This window comes from Berghia stephanieae, chromosome 2 (genome assembly GCF_034508935.2).
Source record: "Berghia stephanieae isolate SIO BIC M18660-M18661 chromosome 2, UCSD_Bste_1.3, whole genome shotgun sequence".
Taxonomy (NCBI): domain Eukaryota; kingdom Metazoa; phylum Mollusca; class Gastropoda; order Nudibranchia; family Aeolidiidae; genus Berghia; species Berghia stephanieae.
The window spans coordinates 63,098,087-63,117,864 of record NC_088361.1 but is presented as its reverse complement, the minus strand read 5'-3'; the positions used below and the strand labels follow the sequence as shown (position 1 = coordinate 63,117,864).

Genomic DNA, 19,778 nt, shown 5'->3' with positions numbered 1-19,778 from the left:
CATTCTTTTAAAAATAGGCGGAGAGGGGGGGGGGGGGGGGGGGGAGAGAGAGAGAGAGAGAGAGAGAGAGAGAGAGAGAGAGAGAGAGAGAGAGAGGGGGGGGGGGGGTAACATTTTTTCCGTGCAGACCATGATCATTTTTTACCAACTAGAACAGATTATCTGGCAAATCCAAAAATTATAAAAACGAATTTTACTGAATGATATACAAGTAATTTGCAAACTTATAATAATTTCTAAAATTCTATTATCCCTTGACTCAATTGGCTATATATCTGTTAGGGTATAATGATCGGTACTTGATTTGACTTGGAATTGGCCATCCTGATGCCAGATTCTATTTGCGCGCACCTACAAAGTTTATTACCGCTCCGATTTGAGCGTTCAAGATTCAAACAATTCGTTTCGATCTACGCAAATAAGTACACGCCGATCTCGATTTATGTTAATTTCCACAACAAGTAGTATAATAATCAAAATAGACGAGTGCCTGTTCGTAATAACCTTTATTTATCCGCAAATATTGCAGGCTCCCCACTAGTAATAATAAAGACGATGATGATGATGATGATGATGATGATGATGATGATGACGATGATGATAATAATAATAATATATATATATATAATAAAAATAACAACAATAATAATAATAATAATAATAATAGTAATAGTAATAATGATAGTAATAATAATAATAATAATAATAATAATAATAATAATAATAATAATAATAATAATAATAATAATAATAATTATAATAATTATAATTAATAATGATAATAATAAAAATAATAATAATAATAATAATAATAATAATAATAATAATAATAATAATAATAATAATAATAATAATAATAATAATAATAATAATAATAATAATAATAATAATAATAATAATAATAATAATAATAATAATAATAATAATAATAATAATAATAATAATAATAATAATAATAATAATAATAATAATAATAATAATAATAATAATAATAAAAATAATAATAATAATAATAATAATAATAATAATAATAATAATAATAATAATAATAATAATAATAATAATAAATAATAATAATAATAATAATAATAATAATAATAATAATAATAATAAAATAATAATAATAATAATAATAATAATAATAATAATAATAATAATATAATAATAATAATAAATAATAATAATAATATAATAATAAAAATAATAATAATAATAATAATAATAATAATAATAATAATAATAATATAATAATAATAATAATAATAATAATAATAATAATAATAATAATAATATAATAATAATAATAATAATAATAATAATAATAATAATAATAATAATAAATAATAATAATAATAATAATAATAATAATAATAATAAATAATAATATAATAATAATAATATAATAATAATAATAATAATAATATATAATAATAATAATAATAATAATAATAATAATAATATAATAATAATAATAATAATAATAATAATAATAAATAATAATAATAATAATAATAATAATAATGTAATAGATTTGAACTTCCTGAAAAAAATGGTCACGCGCGAGGTTTATCTATTTGCAGGTCTGACACACGAACGCTATTAAAAGCTAAGTTTAATATTGTTGTAATGGACAATGTTTTGCGTAATTCTTTTGAGATTCCCATTACAACATTCAGATAGTTAGGTGGCTACACTATTATTGGCATTAAACATTTCAATTTACACAGTAATCAATCATCATAACACATAACACACTCATCGTTGTCTCCTATTACCAAGTATTATGGTTGTGTCATGATAACCTAAATTCAAGATTTTTTTTAAACAGCTCAATTAGTTTGTTCCAGTCGGTGACACGAAAAACATAATTGTTAACGGGCGTTCCCTGTTTCAAAGCAATGTGCCATTATTTATTATCTCCATTCGTTGTGCTATATAATCAATGTGTCACAGCCTTTAATTCCTTTTATTTCAATAACTTGTCTAAGTTTGAGGAGAAATATGATTGAGCTGTCCCGCCATGAAACTTGTCTCAACATAATACAAAATAAAACAAACAAAACAAGAAAAAGAAACAACAGAATAAACAAGCTTTCAGTAGGTGCAGGGAAGACAGTTGGGCGTTATCTCTCTCTTTACCAGCCATTTTCAGAATATTCCCCAAAAATTCACACCCAACTAACACAAAAAAAAAAATAAATTTATCACTCAAACACAATAGCAGTAAAGTCCTTGCGATACATTATTTCTTTAGCCAGACATGCTCTATAACACGCTGTTCATTTTCTTTAAATTTCATGATGTACAAAAGAAATTTTAATAAGAAAAATGTTCGATGTATCGTAACGAAGGTGACGATTTTCCTATAGTCGGTAAGGAGAGGGTTAAGGAGGAAGGCGGATATTAATCCCCTTACAAATTCATGATTTTGGCTTGCAAAGTATATCAAATTTGGCCAAGACATTTACCATTGACTGCATACAGTGAGCTTAAATAATAACACTATAACTATATCATCTCTCCCTAAATGTACGTTTAAGCGACGCTTGGGTAAATGTGACTATTTTTCCACATCATTTATTGGTGATTTTCAATTATTTGATTTTCACTTTTTGCAAAAATCGGTGTGGCAAAGAATATATTGAATTCATGTCCTTTGATTAAACAATCCTTTTGATATATCATCATGCCTACTGTTATTCCAAAACTACGTAGCTCTAAGTTTAAACCGCGACTCTATCAATCCATTCACTCATTAATCCATCCAGTTCATGAATTCACCAATATGCCCGTCCCTCTTCTAACTCATCCATATTTCTATGCACCAACCAACCACTCCATTAATCTATCCATCTACCTGTTGTTAATTTTATCAATCTATATAGAAGTCTATCTCTCCATCTACCTAGCTTTTGCATAGTAAAAAAATAGTATGTTAATTAATGCTCAAAATAAAGTTCATCTTTCAACTCTTTGATGGAGGGAAAATCTTAACAGATGAAAATTAGCTTAACGAGATTTAGAAACCCATTCTTCACATACACACACACACACACGCGCGCGCGCACACACAGAGGGAGAGAGAGAGAGAGAGAGAGAGAGAGAGAGAGGGGAGAGGGATAGAGAGAGAGAAATACATATGCATATATCTATATATACATATATATATATATATATATATATATATATATATATATATGTGTGTGTGTGTGTGTGTGTGTGTGATGTTTATTTATAATATCGTGTATGTGTGTGTATGTGTGTGTGTTTGTGTGATAGAGAGAGTATTCATAATTATTAATATATCTGTCCATCTATCTGTGAATTTATTGATTTCATATCCTTTCAGCTCGATTATTCCTCGTAGGATTCATTTACTACAATGAAAACAACCACTTAATAAAGCATAAACCGTTATCATTATTCATCATTGGTAATAAAGGATTTCAAGGTTGTGGTATTTACATGGTTACACTTCATTCTATTGCATTGTCTATTAATAAAATCACGTACATTGTAGTACACTGTGGAGGACAATCGACCATCTAACTTATTAGTCTAAACCTGGATTCAGATGACTTGGCTTCGTTTTGGTCCCACAAGTTACCTTCGTCGAGAGGTAGACAGTCACTTTCATTTCAAAGGGAAATATTTAACTATTAATAAATCTATTTTATGAAATAGGCCACAGTTACTGAAGGTCATATTTAAATTTAAATTTCCAGATTTTAAACCAAAAAAAAAAAAATAATAATAATTTTAATTCAGTCAGTCAGTCAAAGAATCGCGTGAGATTAAATGTATTATCGACTTGTTTACTAGTGTTAATGTGGTCGTTTTTTTCTTTTACCTATGTCATATAATTCATTCAAATATCAGAGACAGGTCATTAAGATCTAATATCTATTTATTTATTCATAAATTATCTATATTTGCTTTTACTCCTATATGCAGCCTATTCCGACAATTTAAAAAAAAAATTGATTTGAATTGAATTGACTTGAATATAGGTCGGAACATAGCCCTACTATAATACTGGCCAAAGCACCAGGATGATTGACCTTAGGGGTTAAGGCTATCGTATTCGTTACACAAGGCGGGGAAATTGAATGCGATTGAATGGGATTAGGTACCGTGTGTAGTCAGTAATAACATTTTCGCCATTCTTTGTTTCGTTGTGTTCGTAACACAGAGAGGGGTTATTGAATACGTAATTAGGTACCGTGCGTAGTCAGTAATAAAATTTTCGCCATTCTTTGTTTCGTTGTGTTAGTTACACAGAGCGGGGAAATTGAATACGTAATAAGGTACCGTGTGTAGTAGGTACCGTGTGAAGTGAGCAATCACATTTTAATTCTTTGTTTCGTTTATGTTTTTAATTAAGTGGAAATGTGATTATCATTGTTGACATTCAGGAATTTAGTTTACTATTTCTTTATCGGATTATTTATTCATTTTTCTAAATCACTACTTGACTTAGAATTCCATCATCATGGGAAAGAAATGCAGCACGTATGGCTGCAAGTCGGGCTATGCTAGTGCGACAGAAAAAATTCCAGTGTACAGTTTTCCTCTTGATATTAATGAAAAGTTGAAATGGGTTCAAGCCATGCCTGACCAATTATCTGTTGATCAAGTGACCAAATATATGGGATTGTGCGCTAAACATTTTCCGGATTCAAAAATGAAGAAAGCAGGAAAATTTATGGTACCAGCTGACCCTCCCACATATTTCCCCGACGCACCATCATCGTGTGCTGGTGTCCCTCAATCAAAAAGTAGAACAACAACAAAATCAACCGCTGCATCTAGGGTTCCTGATGAGGATCAACAATTGAAAGAATTTCGTATGAAAGACGTATTAAAATCCTCTACATTTCCTGACGATTTGCAGAAAAAATTAGAAAATTACTCAGGTACTTTAATTTGGGGAAAAGACGATAACTTTTCTTTCCTTAGTGAATCGAAAGATGGGCCTATTTATGCTTTTTCAATTAATTTTACTTCCTTGGGTGTAGACAAACACGGAAACATAAAGGGAATTATTTATGAAGCATACGCAGGTGTAAAAAAAGTAAAGCACCCTGCTATTTGTAAAGAAATCAAATGCTGGTCACAATTCCAGGAGCTAGTTAATTTCATTTGCTCATCTATTGACACTCCAGGATGACAAATTCAAATTTATTGAGAGACAAATATATCTGATGAACCTTCCAAAAAACAAAAGGATATATACAATGGATGATTTATGCAAAGCATTTTCATGGTATGCCGTTTCAAGACATCTGTATTCTCAATTGAGAGAGGTACTTCAACTTCCATCAATAACAACACTTCAAAGAGTAACGAGATCAGCCAAGAACATTGATGATGTCAAACTTTTTTCGTCTTTTTTAATTCTAAAGAAGAAAGGAGCAGGGCTTGCATTATAATTGCAGATGAAGTTTATGTCAAAGCTTCATTAACGTACAGAGGTAATTTTTATTTATGAGGAATACCAGCTCCATGAGTGATGCACATTTTTGGTGTTGTAAAAAAATGTATTAATTTAATTAATAAATATTTAGTGAATAGTAATAGTACAAGGGCTTACTTTTCCGAATTGAAACGATAAACAAATAAATAATTAAGTAAATATAACACAATAAATAACCATTTGACCATAGTAATACATTTTCATAGATTGACCCTGGCCATTGTGTCCGTCACAGGGTTACATTTACCTATCTTAAAGTGTAAAATAAAATCGTAGAGTATTGAAATGTTGATGACATAATTTAATATTAATATGACATAATTTAAAAATTCTGTTTAAGACAGTAAGGAAGTATCAGATAAAAGTAGAAGGAGCTTTGAATATTAAAGTGACAAATATTTCAGAATCATTGCAATCAGGTTTACAGTAAGTCTTGAAATAAAAGTCATACTTTAAATTTCTTGTAAATCTCATTAAACCATATTTATCTAATATCTTTTCATAATACAGTAATTATGTTACAGTGCCTATTGTAGGATGCCCAATGCTCATGTATAGAATCGGTTTAAGAATAGAATATTGTGGTTACAGGCATATACAAATTGAATCTGGTGTGATCAGACAGGTAATATTTAAAAGTATGACCTTTCATTTTTTGATACAACTTATTATTACAATTTATTTACATTTTAGGAGGGGAGGTATTCGGTAAAGCTCAAGATCAGCATGGAAAGCTTGCAAGCACATTATTTTGTATCATGGTGAAATGTTTATTTACGAGGAAAAAGTTTTTAGTCTCGCTAGTTCCATGCCATTCTCTTAATGCAGAGTTCGCCTATCGGTGCATCTCTAGTGTAATTCAAACTCTTGAAGCGTGTGGTGCATCTGTTATTGCGCTGATCACCGACAATAACAGGGTCAATCAGTCTTGTTTCAGACTATTCAATGCTCCATGTCAGGACACACCATGGATAGTGGATTCACCAGGACAGGGCAGTACTCCTTTGTTCCTCATATACGATCCTGTTCACCTTATCAAAAATATAAGGAATAATTGGATTACGGAAAAAATGAGGACGTTGTCTTACGTGCACGAAGATGAAACTAGGCTTGCTTGCTGGAAAGATTTAGTTGAATTAAATAAACACGAGGACTCGGCAATTATCAAATTGTCCAAGTTAAATCAATCAACAGTGAGACCCTCAAGTATGGAGAAACAAAAAGTTAACTTAGTTCTCAATATCTTTTGTGACCAAACTATAAATGCACTTAGGTCATCTGAACTCTCTTCTATATCATGGCAATGTACAGCTCTTTTCATTGAAAAGGTTGTGCAATTATGGAAGCTCCTTAACTGTAAAACCAAATACCAGTCAATACGGAACAAGGACCCTGACAGATGTGTGATAGACAGTCTCTTCTGTCAAGGTTATGATCTGCTCCTTAAATGGGCAAATTTTGAAATTCTTCCTAAACCACAAGAGACACCACGCATCAAATCATTGACGAAAGACACAGCGTCAGCTCTGTCATGGACTTGCTATGCTTTAGCAGGTCTGTCAAAGTTTTTATTAGAGACCGATGCCTCTTATAAGCATAGCTATGTTTGCCTGGGATTTTTTAACCAGGATGATTTGGAGCGGCATTTTAGTCATTTTAGGATGTCAGCTGGTGGAAACTATTTCATCACAACACAAGAGATTTTTGCCACACATCACATTGACAAAGCAAAATTGATGCTCCAATCTTGTGAAAATCATGATGATGACATTCCTCAGCATCAATGTGAACTTTGTGATAAGCCCTTAACTGACAATGAATCAACGCTCTTGGATGAAAATTATGATTTAAAATGTTCTGTGAGCCACGACGAGAAACTTACTCTTTTATACATAGGTGGTTACATCGCAATGAAACACGAGGAATTGAGAGGGCAGTCACGTGATTATGAGCAAGATGTAAGAGTTTATCTCGAAGGTTTAGACAGGGGTGGTCTTAAATATCCATCTCCTCCGTTTTATGATTTCGTGAATCTTGCTTACATTTTTTTTACAAAAACTACCGAGAACATGTGCAGGAATAGGCTTATCAAAGTTTGGCAAGAATTTCCGGACACGTTCTACCTCAGCTTCGTTCCCAAGAAGCAACCCCTAATGAGATTAGCCAATATATTTTTTAAGAGACACTGCCTAGCATTTCCATCAGAGGATAAGAGTAAAGCAACAAGAAAAGTAGCCAAATTATCATCAACGTCAATGTAACCAACTAAAGCATCGCCACTGTTGCTTGTTTAACACCGCATTTAAGGTAAGATGCAATCTTCATCATCATCATTGTCATCACCATCATCATTTGTCCCTTCCCCAATCTTTTATTATCTCCCAAACATAATATCTTTTTCATTGTATGACCTACCCCCTTCCCTCTCCAACATTTTTTTCCCGTTAAAAATTTTTTTGCTCACTATAAAATTATAACAACTATCTTCATAATTTTCTATTTAACACTACTACTACTACTACTACTACTACTACTACTACTACTACTACTACTACTACTACTACTACTACTACTACTACTACTACTACTACTACTACTACTACTACTACTACTACTATCACCACCATCACATTGAGGTGCTTCTTTTCCACAAAACTATGTTCGTTGTTACTCATCAAAGTTCAGTGTTGACTATCAAACTGCCCACTACTGTTAAAAAGCCAAAGGTCTCTCTCTCTCTCTCTTCTCTCTCTCCTCTCTTCTCTCTTTCTCTTCTCTCTCTTCTCTCTCTCTTCTCTTCTCTCTTTCTCTTCTCTCTCTTCCCCCCCTCTCTCTCTCTCTCTCTCTCTCTCTTCTCTCTCTCTCTTCTCTTCTCTCTTTCTCTTCTCTCTCTTCCCACCCCCCCTCTCTCTCTCTCTCTCTCTCTCTCTCTCTCTCTCTCTCTCTCTCTATCGTTGTTGTATTTTTAGTCCATCTCAAATAAAGTTTTGTGTACGCTTATTTCTATACTAAGCTTAACTTGGTATCTCGTCATGATTTATAATTTGAATATAATATAGACTATTTATTAGTAAATCATCCCTCCGACACGTTTAATGAGATAAATAATTACAACTCGCCTCTTACATCACTGCCCATTGCATACCGGTCTTTAGTAATTCTCACTAACACACTACCTGCACACTACACAGCGCTAGTCAATGGCCTTAACCAACTCGGCTCGATACGCGTGCGCCAAGGCCTTGACTCTTTTAGTACGCCATGGGTCGGAAATATTATGGCCTGACAAAAATCGAAGTGCACATAAAAGGTTTATCTACCCGTTTAACCCTATTTTCATACTAAAATAGAAAGTCCTATTTCCTGATTTGGGGTCCATTTGGCCCCCCTGACTTGCAAAAAGAAAAATACTAGAAAGTCCTATTTTCTTATTTGGGGGCCATTTGACCCCCATGATTTTACTATGGAAAATTCAGTTAAAATAATATTTTCTCATTAAATGTATGGGGTTAAAACATGTTGTTGTTTTTGTTGTGACATCATGCATCTATTTATTTAGTGACATAGTCGTGTCAATACGATCCACAACTTACTGGTAGATGGCATCTACAATAATTGACTAAGTTAATTTTGTTTCCTGTTTGCTGTCCAATATGATGAGCGCCAGTTTCAGTTACCTACTTTTTCATCAACTCTAATCAAGAAACATCCAAGCAAGTACTAACTGAAGATGAGTCTTATACTTATCCTATGTAATAAAAATGAATTGATAGTAGATCTATCATTAATTTTCTGATTGTAGTACTAGCAAGAATGAATCGCCAAATATGAAATGATGAAACAATACTGGATAAATGAAAGTGTTAATATTCAATTTAATGTTTCTTACAATACTTGCCTTACTTTCGTGTCTTGCTTATCTTTTCTTATTGTGTGTACCCTACCTTAATATAACATATGGTGTAGGGAGACATAGGATAAATTCCCTTGAATACCCTTAATATTAAATTGATTGAAAGATTACAATAATGATACACGTGGTAAAGATAGTATAACAACTTAAATGCACTCATGTATGTGTGATGTACAAACATATATCTTTAACCTTGACATGCAAAGCACACACACACACACACACACACACACACATACTCATACATCCAAACATATAGAAGATGGACATAATAAGGTTACAATGCATGATATTTGCATATAAGATTGAAAGCCATGTCAACAGCAGTGAAAACAAGTATCATTCGTCATATATAAATCCTTCCCACATATTTGTTTGTAACTTCTTATATGAAAAGTGACTTATTTTCTAGTACCGTTTTTCAATATCTAGGTGAACTAAATTGATAGCTTGAATGACTACGTTATATCTCAGCCATAGTGTCATGAATTTGCTAACTAAATGGTTTGTATGTTGTTGTTTTTTTAAATCAGCCATCCGTTGTGTGGTCTAAATTATGCTGCACTGGGCCTAATAAAAATTATTATTATTATTATTATTATTATTATTATTATTATTATTATTATTATTATTATTATTATTATTATTATTATTATTATTATTATTATTATTATTATTATTATTGAAAATTGTGAAATGAAATGAAAGAAAGAGCTTCCTTTGTTGAAATCTTTAGTATTTTTTTCTCTAGGCTAGGGCTATTGGTCAGTACTGACCAATATGTGCCAGCGCCTAAGTACTAAATAAGAGGTACCACCGGCAATTGATCAGTACTGTCGAACACAGGGCCTGTTCGTCAGTGTTGACAAAGACCTTTTCGAACTTATTCGTCACTACTGGATTATTTCATTAGTATTAAAATTATATAAAAAATCCCAGGCCAACTTATCCCATGACTGTTTGTTACACTTAGACAACTTTGATTTAAGTTTAACGTGTGGGGCAACGGAATGACTCTCATTGTTTTATGCCGCCATAAGATTCTTGTTATTTTATGTTGTCCATTCTATTTATGTATTAGTTTGTTGTTTTGTTATGTTTTTTTTTTTTTAAATAGTTTTTCGTTTCTTTTGTTTTGTTTGTTTTTTTCCGCTCATTCAGCCCACGCCAGCTTGTTGCTGGTTTCAGTTCTAAATTCATAATCACAACCGTCACGACCCAAGAAAGAGCAGATTTATTATTTTATGACATTATTGTCAATTATTCTAATACTGGTATAGGCATGTCTCGAAAATTTACCACAATCGTCTATTTGGAATGAATAGAATTATTATAAAAGGATCCGTGAGGAGTGTAGATTTTGAACCTTTACATAAGAGATAGGGAACACAAAGACAATCGTTCAAGCGTAAGAAAAACATCATGTTTGAAAGTCATGAAAATGTGTTACTTATTTCCTCTAAACGGTGTCATGTCTGGCTGATTGAAAATGTTCAAAATTGATTTTATGCACAAAATCTATTAAACTTGTGTTGAGTTTTTGTGTTTTTATTAAAGAGAATGATTAAAATTTGTTAAACTGACAAAATCTATAATTTCACATGTAATGACCAATCGTTTTACTGTTAAATCCATTTTGCTATTTAGTTAATTCAGATATAATACTGTTTGGAAGTTATAGGTGACATATGTTGTGAAAAGACTTCCCAGAATATCGATGGTTGCGGTTTGGATACGATAATATCTCGTATAGTTTGGAGGGCAGAACGACTTGGATACAAAATCGTTTGGGAATGTTATGAATTGGGTTCCGCGAATATAGATTGTTATGGTTTGGAGACGACATAATAATAACGATAATAATATCACACAGTTTCGAGGGCATGGCGACTTACACATCTCTCAAACATCCTGGTTTATACACGTCTTCATTTATCATTGCCCAGTACCACAGATTTTCGACAAATGGGAGCGACAGACAAGCTTTTAGTTTACTATATTTTGGGCAATTGACGTTAGGATTGAATTAATTGACTTTGTCTTGGAAACAAGATTGTTGTAACTAAGACCAGAGATTTTGATCTGGATAAATTAGAATCAAAGCATTGATAAGACGAGATAAACTGTTATGAGTTACAGTTCTTAAATCAAGTTCTAAAAGTCATACCGTATGATACGGGTCAATAAGCCGGGGTTGATCCTAGATTCTATGACGTGAGATGAACTAGTAACAATCATTATTCTTAAAGTTTACCCACTGTCTAAGACACAAGTTGAGATAAAAGCCACTTAATGCAAGACAATAAACGTTCAAGGTTACTCATAGTTTTGTGTGTTGGTCCGTTATATTTTCGGATGGCAATGTTGTGAGCTTCTTAGCCAATCACACAGCATCTATTCCCGTTCCCAACATTTGCTCTTTTCATCATCACCACAACTACATCATCATTAGAGGAAACACAGGTGTGATATCAAAAAACTGGTTCCGATCTCAATGGAAGTGTAAAACCACTCTTCCGGAGGACTGGATACCTTGTGTAATTCATCTTCTGGTTTCAGATTGATGGGATCTTATTTTCTAGTCTAAATAAATGCTGGTCGTCTTCTGTACTTCTCATTACTGCCTCCACCACCAATATATATTTCAACCACATATTATCATATCATACGATAGGTGGATATTCGTTTAGCACAGGGACCAACTCCCCTCTCCTTCCATTTTCAGTGCATCTTAAAATCTTGACAAAAAGTGTTCCCATAGGCCAGTTTTAAATCTTTCGCGCCAGAAAAACAATTGACAAAAGATGATAGATGTTGAGTGGATTTTAATATGAGAGAACTAACAAGTTGAGAGCAGAGATTAAAAAGGACAACAAAGGGGATAGAATAAACAACAAGATTGACCCCCCCCCTCCCACCCTATAATACGAATGACAACCGTAGATAAACTTCAAGTCCTTAGCCAAAGACTTCGAGGAATTGCGGGTCAAATGTGCATAGGTCTCATACTCGTCCCTGGCATGGGAAAACCACCAACAACTGCCAGCGCTCGACCAATATCACTCCGTTTTCTCTATAAAGTCATGGGGGCCAAATGACCTCCAAATCAGGAAATAGTACTTTCTGTATTTTTCTCTTTGAAAGTCATGGGGGCCATTTGGCCCCCAGATCGGAAAATCTCAAATTCCAAATGAGCATGCTCAGTGTGAGTAAACTATGCACGTGACAAGCATGAAATTTGGCATGGTCATGGACCTCGTGATTTTAGGAAAAGTCACCAAATTTCAGGTCTCTGCGTCAAAAATTGACTGTTTTATGAATAAAAAACACACCCTGGGGTCTTTTTGGCCCCCAAGTATGAAAATAGGGTTTAATACAACATAGTGGGCATCCATTTCAACCCAAATTTTACACTTTAAACTAAACCGTCAATGTTAACCAGTTAAAAGTACCGTTCTGTGGAAGTGCATGTATTTAAATATTTGGCCAGAAAAAAACAATCGTCCTTCAAATAAATAGATTTGAACGATCCACATCTTGGCAAAATCTTTCAAACTGAGGATAATTGAAATCGATCGATATTCGAAGGACGAGTTTTCTGGCCAATTTTTTAAATACAGTTTTTCCAGATCAACGTTTGGTTAACCAAAGGTCAGTTGAATACACGATTAGACTGTCACAATTTCCCAAGCGATAGCACTGCACTTTCTGTAACCCCAGTTGAAGTATGTTCTCATTTTTTACTATGATTACTCACGTAGGAGAGACAAAAGCCTTTGGTTTCTAAATGAGACACTTGGCACTGTTAAAACAACATACAAATGAGGGATCCCTTTTCCCTGGACGATCTCTTGTGTAGTCGCCAACGGTCCAATTATCATAACTGCGGATCAAAGGAAACCTGATCTCGCGGTCTGTGATACTTATTAGCAAACTCCTAGCCATTTAGGAATGAGTACATTTGACGCTGCAGACAAATTGTATACTTCTACAGATTGAATGAATAGAAAGTGCAGAAGACAATAGAGAATAAATTTTTCGCGGCGGTGTGGTTCAAACTGCGACACTTATTGGTACGACAACTCACCTGGCAGGTGAGGCCTGCTTTCCGTGGGGTATCCACGATCACAAAATTTGTTATCAAACCCAAAGTCATTACTAATCCCCTCCACACACATTTTGAACGCCTGATTCGTTCGACGTCCATCGCGAATAATTTTGACAGCAGTAAGCTTAATAGCATTTCCAACCAAACATATACTAGAAGCGATTGAGAATTATATGTCCGTGATGGGTGATTTAGATCAAAATGAGTGAGAGCACTTATGTTGGTACAACAAGATATGAAGTGAATAGAAAAGTGCCAGAAGACAATAGAGAATAAAAATTTTTTCGCGGCGGTGGTGGGGTTCGAACCTGCGACCTTATTGGTACGACAACTCCGCCTGGCAGGTGAGAGCGTGGCTCTACCGTGTGAGCTATCCACGAACACAAAAAATATTCGTTTCAAACCCAAAGTCATTACTAGATCCCTCTCTCACCCACTTCTTGAGACCGCCGATTCGTTCGTACACCACCATCGCGAATAATTTTGACCAGCAGTTAAGCTTAATAGCCAATATTCTCAACACAAACATATAACATAGAAACGATTGAGACATTGAGTATGCTCCGGTGTATGGGGTGAATTTTTAATTCAGAAAAGTGAGTGGAGCAGGCACTTATGTTGGTAACAACAAGATATGAAGTGAATAGAAAAGTGCCAGAAGACAATAGAGAATAAAAATTTTTCGCGGCGGTGGTGGGGTTCGAACCTGCGACCTTATTGGTACGACAACTCCGCCTGGCAGGTGAGAGCGTGGCTCTACCGTGTGAGCTATCCACGAACACAAAAATATTCGTTTCAAACCCAAAGTCATTACTAGATCCCTCTCTCACCCACTTCTTGAGACCGCCGATTCGTTCGTACACCACCATCGCGAATAATTTTGACCAGCAGTTAAGCTTAATAGCCAATATTCTCAACACAAACATATAACATAGAAACGATTGAGACATTGAGTATGCTCCGGTGTATGGGGTGAATTTTTAATTCAGAAAAGTGAGTGGAGCAGGCACTTATGTTGGTAACAACAAGATATGAAGTGAATAGAAAAGTGCCAGAAGACAATAGAGAATAAAAATTTTTCGCGGCGGTGGTGGGGTTCGAACCTGCGACCTTATTGGTACGACAACTCCGCCTGGCAGGTGAGAGCGTGGCTCTACCGTGTGAGCTATCCACGAACACAAAAAATATTCGTTTCAAACCCAAAGTCATTACTAGATCCCTCTCTCACCCACTTCTTGAGACCGCCGATTCGTTCGTACACCACCATCGCGAATAATTTTGACCAGCAGTTAAGCTTAATAGCCAATATTCTCAACACAAACATATAACATAGAAACGATTGAGACATTGAGTATGCTCCGGTGTATGGGGTGAATTTTTAATTCAGAAAAGTGAGTGGAGCAGGCACTTATGTTGGTAACAACAAGATATGAAGTGAATAGAAAAGTGCCAGAAGACAATAGAGAATAAAAATTTTTCGCGGCGGTGGTGGGGTTCGAACCTGCGACCTTATTGGTACGACAACTCCGCCTGGCAGGTGAGAGCGTGGCTCTACCGTGTGAGCTATCCACGAACACAAAAAATATTCGTTTCAAACCCAAAGTCATTACTAGATCCCTCTCTCACCCACTTCTTGAGACCGCCGATTCGTTCGTACACCACCATCGCGAATAATTTTGACCAGCAGTTAAGCTTAATAGCCAATATTCTCAACACAAACATATAACATAGAAACGATTGAGACATTGAGTATGCTCCGGTGTATGGGGTGAATTTTTAATTCAGAAAAAGTGGTCCATCACTTTTGATTAAAAATCACCCATACGAGATATCATGTCTCAATGTTTCATGTTATATGTTTGTGTTGAGAATATTGCTATTAAGCTAGCTGTGGTCAATATCGCGACTGGTTTGTACGACAACTCCGCCTGCAGGTGAGAGGTGGCTCTACGTATGAGCTTTCCGAACACAAAAATATTCGTTTTCACAGTCATGACTAGATCCCTCCACCCTTCTTGAGACCGCGATTCGTTCGTACACACATCGCGAATAATTTTGACCAGCAGTAAGCTTAAAGCAATATTTAATCACATAGTAACTTGAACGATTGAGACATTTGAGTATGCTCCGGTGTATGGGGTGAATTTTATCAGAAAAAGTGCCTGCTCCACTCACTTTTCTGAATTAAAAATTCACCCCATACACCGGAGCATACTCAATGTCTCAATCGTTTCTATGTTATATGTTTGTGTTGAGAATATTGGCTATTAAGCTTAATGCTGGTCAAAATTATTCGCGATGGTGGTGTACGAACGAATCGGCGGTCTCAAGAAGTGGGTGAGAGAGGGATCTAGTAATGACTTTGGGTTTGAAACGAATATTTTTTGTGTTCGTGGATAGCTCACACGGTAGAGCCACGCTCTCACCTGCCAGGCGGAGTTGTCGTACCAATAAGGTCGCAGGTTCGAACCCCACCACCGCCGCGAAAAATTTTTATTCTCTATTGTCTTCTGGCACTTTTCTATTCACTTCATATCTTGTTGTTACCAACATAAGTGCCTGCTCCACTCACTTTTCTGAATTAAAAATTCACCCCATACACCGGAGCATACTCAATGTCTCAATCGTTTCTATGTTATATGTTTGTGTTGAGAATATTGGCTATTAAGCTTAACTGCTGGTCAAAATTATTCGCGATGGTGGTGTACGAACGAATCGGCGGTCTCAAGAAGTGGGTGAGAGAGGGATCTAGTAATGACTTTGGGTTTGAAACGAATATTTTTTGTGTTCGTGGATAGCTCACACGGTAGAGCCACGCTCTCACCTGCCAGGCGGAGTTGTCGTACCAATAAGGTCGCAGGTTCGAACCCCACCACCGCCGCGAAAAATTTTTATTCTCTATTGTCTTCTGGCACTTTTCTATTCACTTCATATCTTGTTGTTACCAACATAAGTGCCTGCTCCACTCACTTTTCTGTAGTACTTTCTCGTAACTTAAATAATATTGACATAAAAGCTAATTTTGCTGTTGATCAATATATATCTATATATCTATATATATATATATATGACTCATTCTCAAAAGGTGCGCACAGTGGGTGTGGCAAAAGAGAAGTCCTCCTTTTAATAAAATCTGACATTTAAAAAAAATGAAACTCGTAATGAAGTGAAGTAAATAGGCCAAGGGAATAATGGGAATAATATCTCTTTTCTACCTATTTGTCTTCTTAGCAAATAAATAAATTATGTATTAAAATATCTGATTTTTGTAGTCACGTTTTTGTCACTGTCTGAACTAGGCGACATTTTAGATTCTATTTTCGCAATTTGATCACATTCTATTCGTCCAAATCTATTTATAGATTAGAATTAAATGTAAAATATATTGTTTAAATCTGAAAAATTGAATTTTAATCACATATTAATTATATTCGGTCGTTTGAAAAAATTGACTTCGTACGACGATGTTTCGGTCATCGTCAGGGCTCAACAAGGACTCATTTTTTACTATAAACGCGTCGATTTAGAATGTGTTTATGGCCAGTCCTATTACTTCCTTCACAGTAGAGTTAATAGAGTGGGGTATATAATTACTATGGGTAAAAAAAAATAATTTTATGATATTTCAAAATATTTTAACTTCGTTTCGGTCATTTTCCGCCGTACAAGTTTTCATCAATTAACTCATACAAATAGCTTTCCCCGGTACTTAACAGTTCCGAGCAGTAGAAAAATGTGCCTAAGTTAATTAAAAAGAACTACTTCCGTTTCATTTCGTCAAAAAGTATAAAAATCGTGAGCACACACAGTTTCGGTCATTCTCAGAGCTTCACGTCGTATGTGTTGGGTGACTGTCGCACAAGGAAGAAATCTTTATTAAAACAAAGTTGAAAACTCGCTTCCTACCGATTGCACGTGTCAGGACAAAGCATTTTTGTTTCACTTATCACCCGGACGTCATCGATCGCTTTAAGAACCTGCTGTCTGCTCTCAAAAACCTTGATGGGTAAATATGACACTATTTTATGACTCGGTCATATTGTCGTACACATGTTATTCTCTTTGTGTCATTGTATCGTACAATCGAGTCCTCAGCAATGACTCTTTCAAACTATTTGTATGTAGGAATTTTTTTACAAGGCAACATTTATTTTAAGAAATAATACCAAGTGCATGCACTCTTCAATTTTTTTATAGGATGATATTGGTGTAATTCGTGATTTTAGCCTTGTACCACCACGTGGATCAAGTGACATGATTTTTTTTATGTCATTTGTCGTGCGGTGCCTTTGTTTTTTTTGTCACTATATCATACAAGCTGAGTCATAGCCTACAGTCATTTCTGTATCATATTTATAGGCAGGGGTTGTTACTCATAGTGAATATCTTGTGAATTATTTCCAAATATATGTCTTCAACTTCACTTTTATTTGAGAGTTTGCTTATTGGTCATGGATTAAGACTTGTACTCCACATGGATCAAGTGACATGATTTTTTTAATGTCACTTGTCGTACTTTGTCTTTGTTTTTTGTCATTTTGTCATACAAGCTGAAGCATAGCCTTCTTTCATTTCTGTATCATATTTATAGGCAGGGGTTGTTACTCATAGTGAATATCTTGTGAATTATTTCCAAATATATGTCTTCAACTTCATTTTTATTTGAGAGTTTGCTTATTGGTCATGGATTAAGACTTGTACTCCACATGGATCAAGTGACATGATTTTTTTAATGTCACTTGTCGTACTTTGTCTTTGTTTTTTGTCATTTTGTCATACAAGCTGAGCCATAGCCTTCTTTCATTTCTGTATCATATTTATAGGCAGGGGTTGTTACTCATAGTGAATATCTTGTGAATTATTTCCAAATATATGTCTTCAACTTCATTTTTATTTGAGAGTTTGCTTATTGGTCATGGATTAAGACTTGTACTCCACATGGATCAAGTGACATGATTTTTTTAATGTCACCTGTCGTACTTTGTCTTGGCATTTTGGGCTTTACAGCATGAATACATTGTGGTACCAATTGAAAAAAAGTGTCTTGTTCTGTTTTTTTTTTTTTTGTTTGTTATGGAAAAATAGGTACTGCCAGGTTGGTAGTCTTGATCTTTTGTTAGAATGTGAATAAGTAATGGCACTCTTTTGTTTTGATTTTTTTGGTTTTTATAATTCAAATATCATTTTACTGCTATTTTTTACTTGTTTGAATTTGACACACCTTATTTGTCAGTATTTACTTATAATCTTTTAGGTGGTTGACTTGTGACTTGAAATGTTATGGTGTAGCTGTGATCATGTATCTACTTGTATTGGGCAATAGGCTCATGTAAAAGCGCATTTCACCTAATTCTCACATCACCAGTCTGGTGGTTAAACATCTATATTTAACTTTTCCCTTAAGCGCACACTATGTCTTAGTCTTAGCTGATATGAATAGGCTAGCTTGGTGTCTTTGTTTTTACCACAGTATCTTATAAGTACTCCTGTTTTCTTCTGATTCACAGATCGGCCTAAAAGGGCAGCTTGCAAAAAGCTGTTTGATGACCTTGATGGTGAGGCCTCCAGTGTCAAGAAAAAGGCATCAAATTTGAGGTATCGAGTAAAAATCTTGTCGGATTCCGTAATGGCTGCAGCTTTCAAAGCAAAGGAAAGGGAGCGTTTAAGGCAGTACAGGGCCAGTTTGTCTGATGAGAAAAAGGAGCAGCAGAAATTAAAACACCGTATTTGAGAAGAAAAGAAAAAGAGGTATGTTGTAATGGCAATGCTCGGACTGAGACCTAAGGTTGGAGCGTATCTCTCACACTGATAATACTATTCACATGTTTGCAGTGACCGCGACACAGGTGCATAGTTTTTATTCAATTGCACCGCAATGGTGTAAGTTCGTTGTTGCGACTAACCGCAGTTCCAATTAAACGAAGTTGATTTTCCTGTCCACTATTGCAATATTTTACACAAGTATGGTAAACTCAAACCAGTAGTTGTAAACATTGTTCTTAGTTCACCAAAAACTGAGCAATTTGATTGAAATTATAACCATATACACAAATTCATGATGAAATATCTTAGATCAGTAACCTCATTGCAGTACAGATCGCATACAATGTATTGTACCTATCGGCACCGTTCACCATGATCACAACCACTTTTTTTTTTTTACGTCATAGCGTGTCAGTTCCTGTTGTCAACTGTCAACTTGTCTGTTTGTTTTCGGCAAACTTTTGGCCAAATTCATACCGTCACCATACCTAAGTTCAACTCATTACAATGTGAACATT

At 34.6% G+C, this 19,778-nt stretch overlaps 1 protein-coding gene and 1 long non-coding RNA gene across 2 annotated transcripts in view; both read left to right on the top strand.

Annotated features, from left to right (window-relative positions):
* The first annotated feature begins 4,360 nt into the window (after positions 1-4,360).
* LOC144965314 (uncharacterized) overlaps positions 4,361-19,778 on the top strand; it is a 124,145-nt gene continuing 108,727 nt past the window's right edge. Inside the window, exon 1 of the mRNA XM_078900539.1 lies at positions 4,361-7,783. The gene's annotated coding sequence lies outside the window, so the exon portion shown is untranslated. The remainder of the gene's footprint in view (positions 7,784-19,778) is intronic.
* Positions 17,311-19,242, top strand: LOC144965315 (uncharacterized). The gene is made up of 2 exons (XR_013643999.1): positions 17,311-17,503; positions 19,005-19,242. It is a non-coding gene; the product is annotated as an uncharacterized LOC144965315 (long non-coding RNA).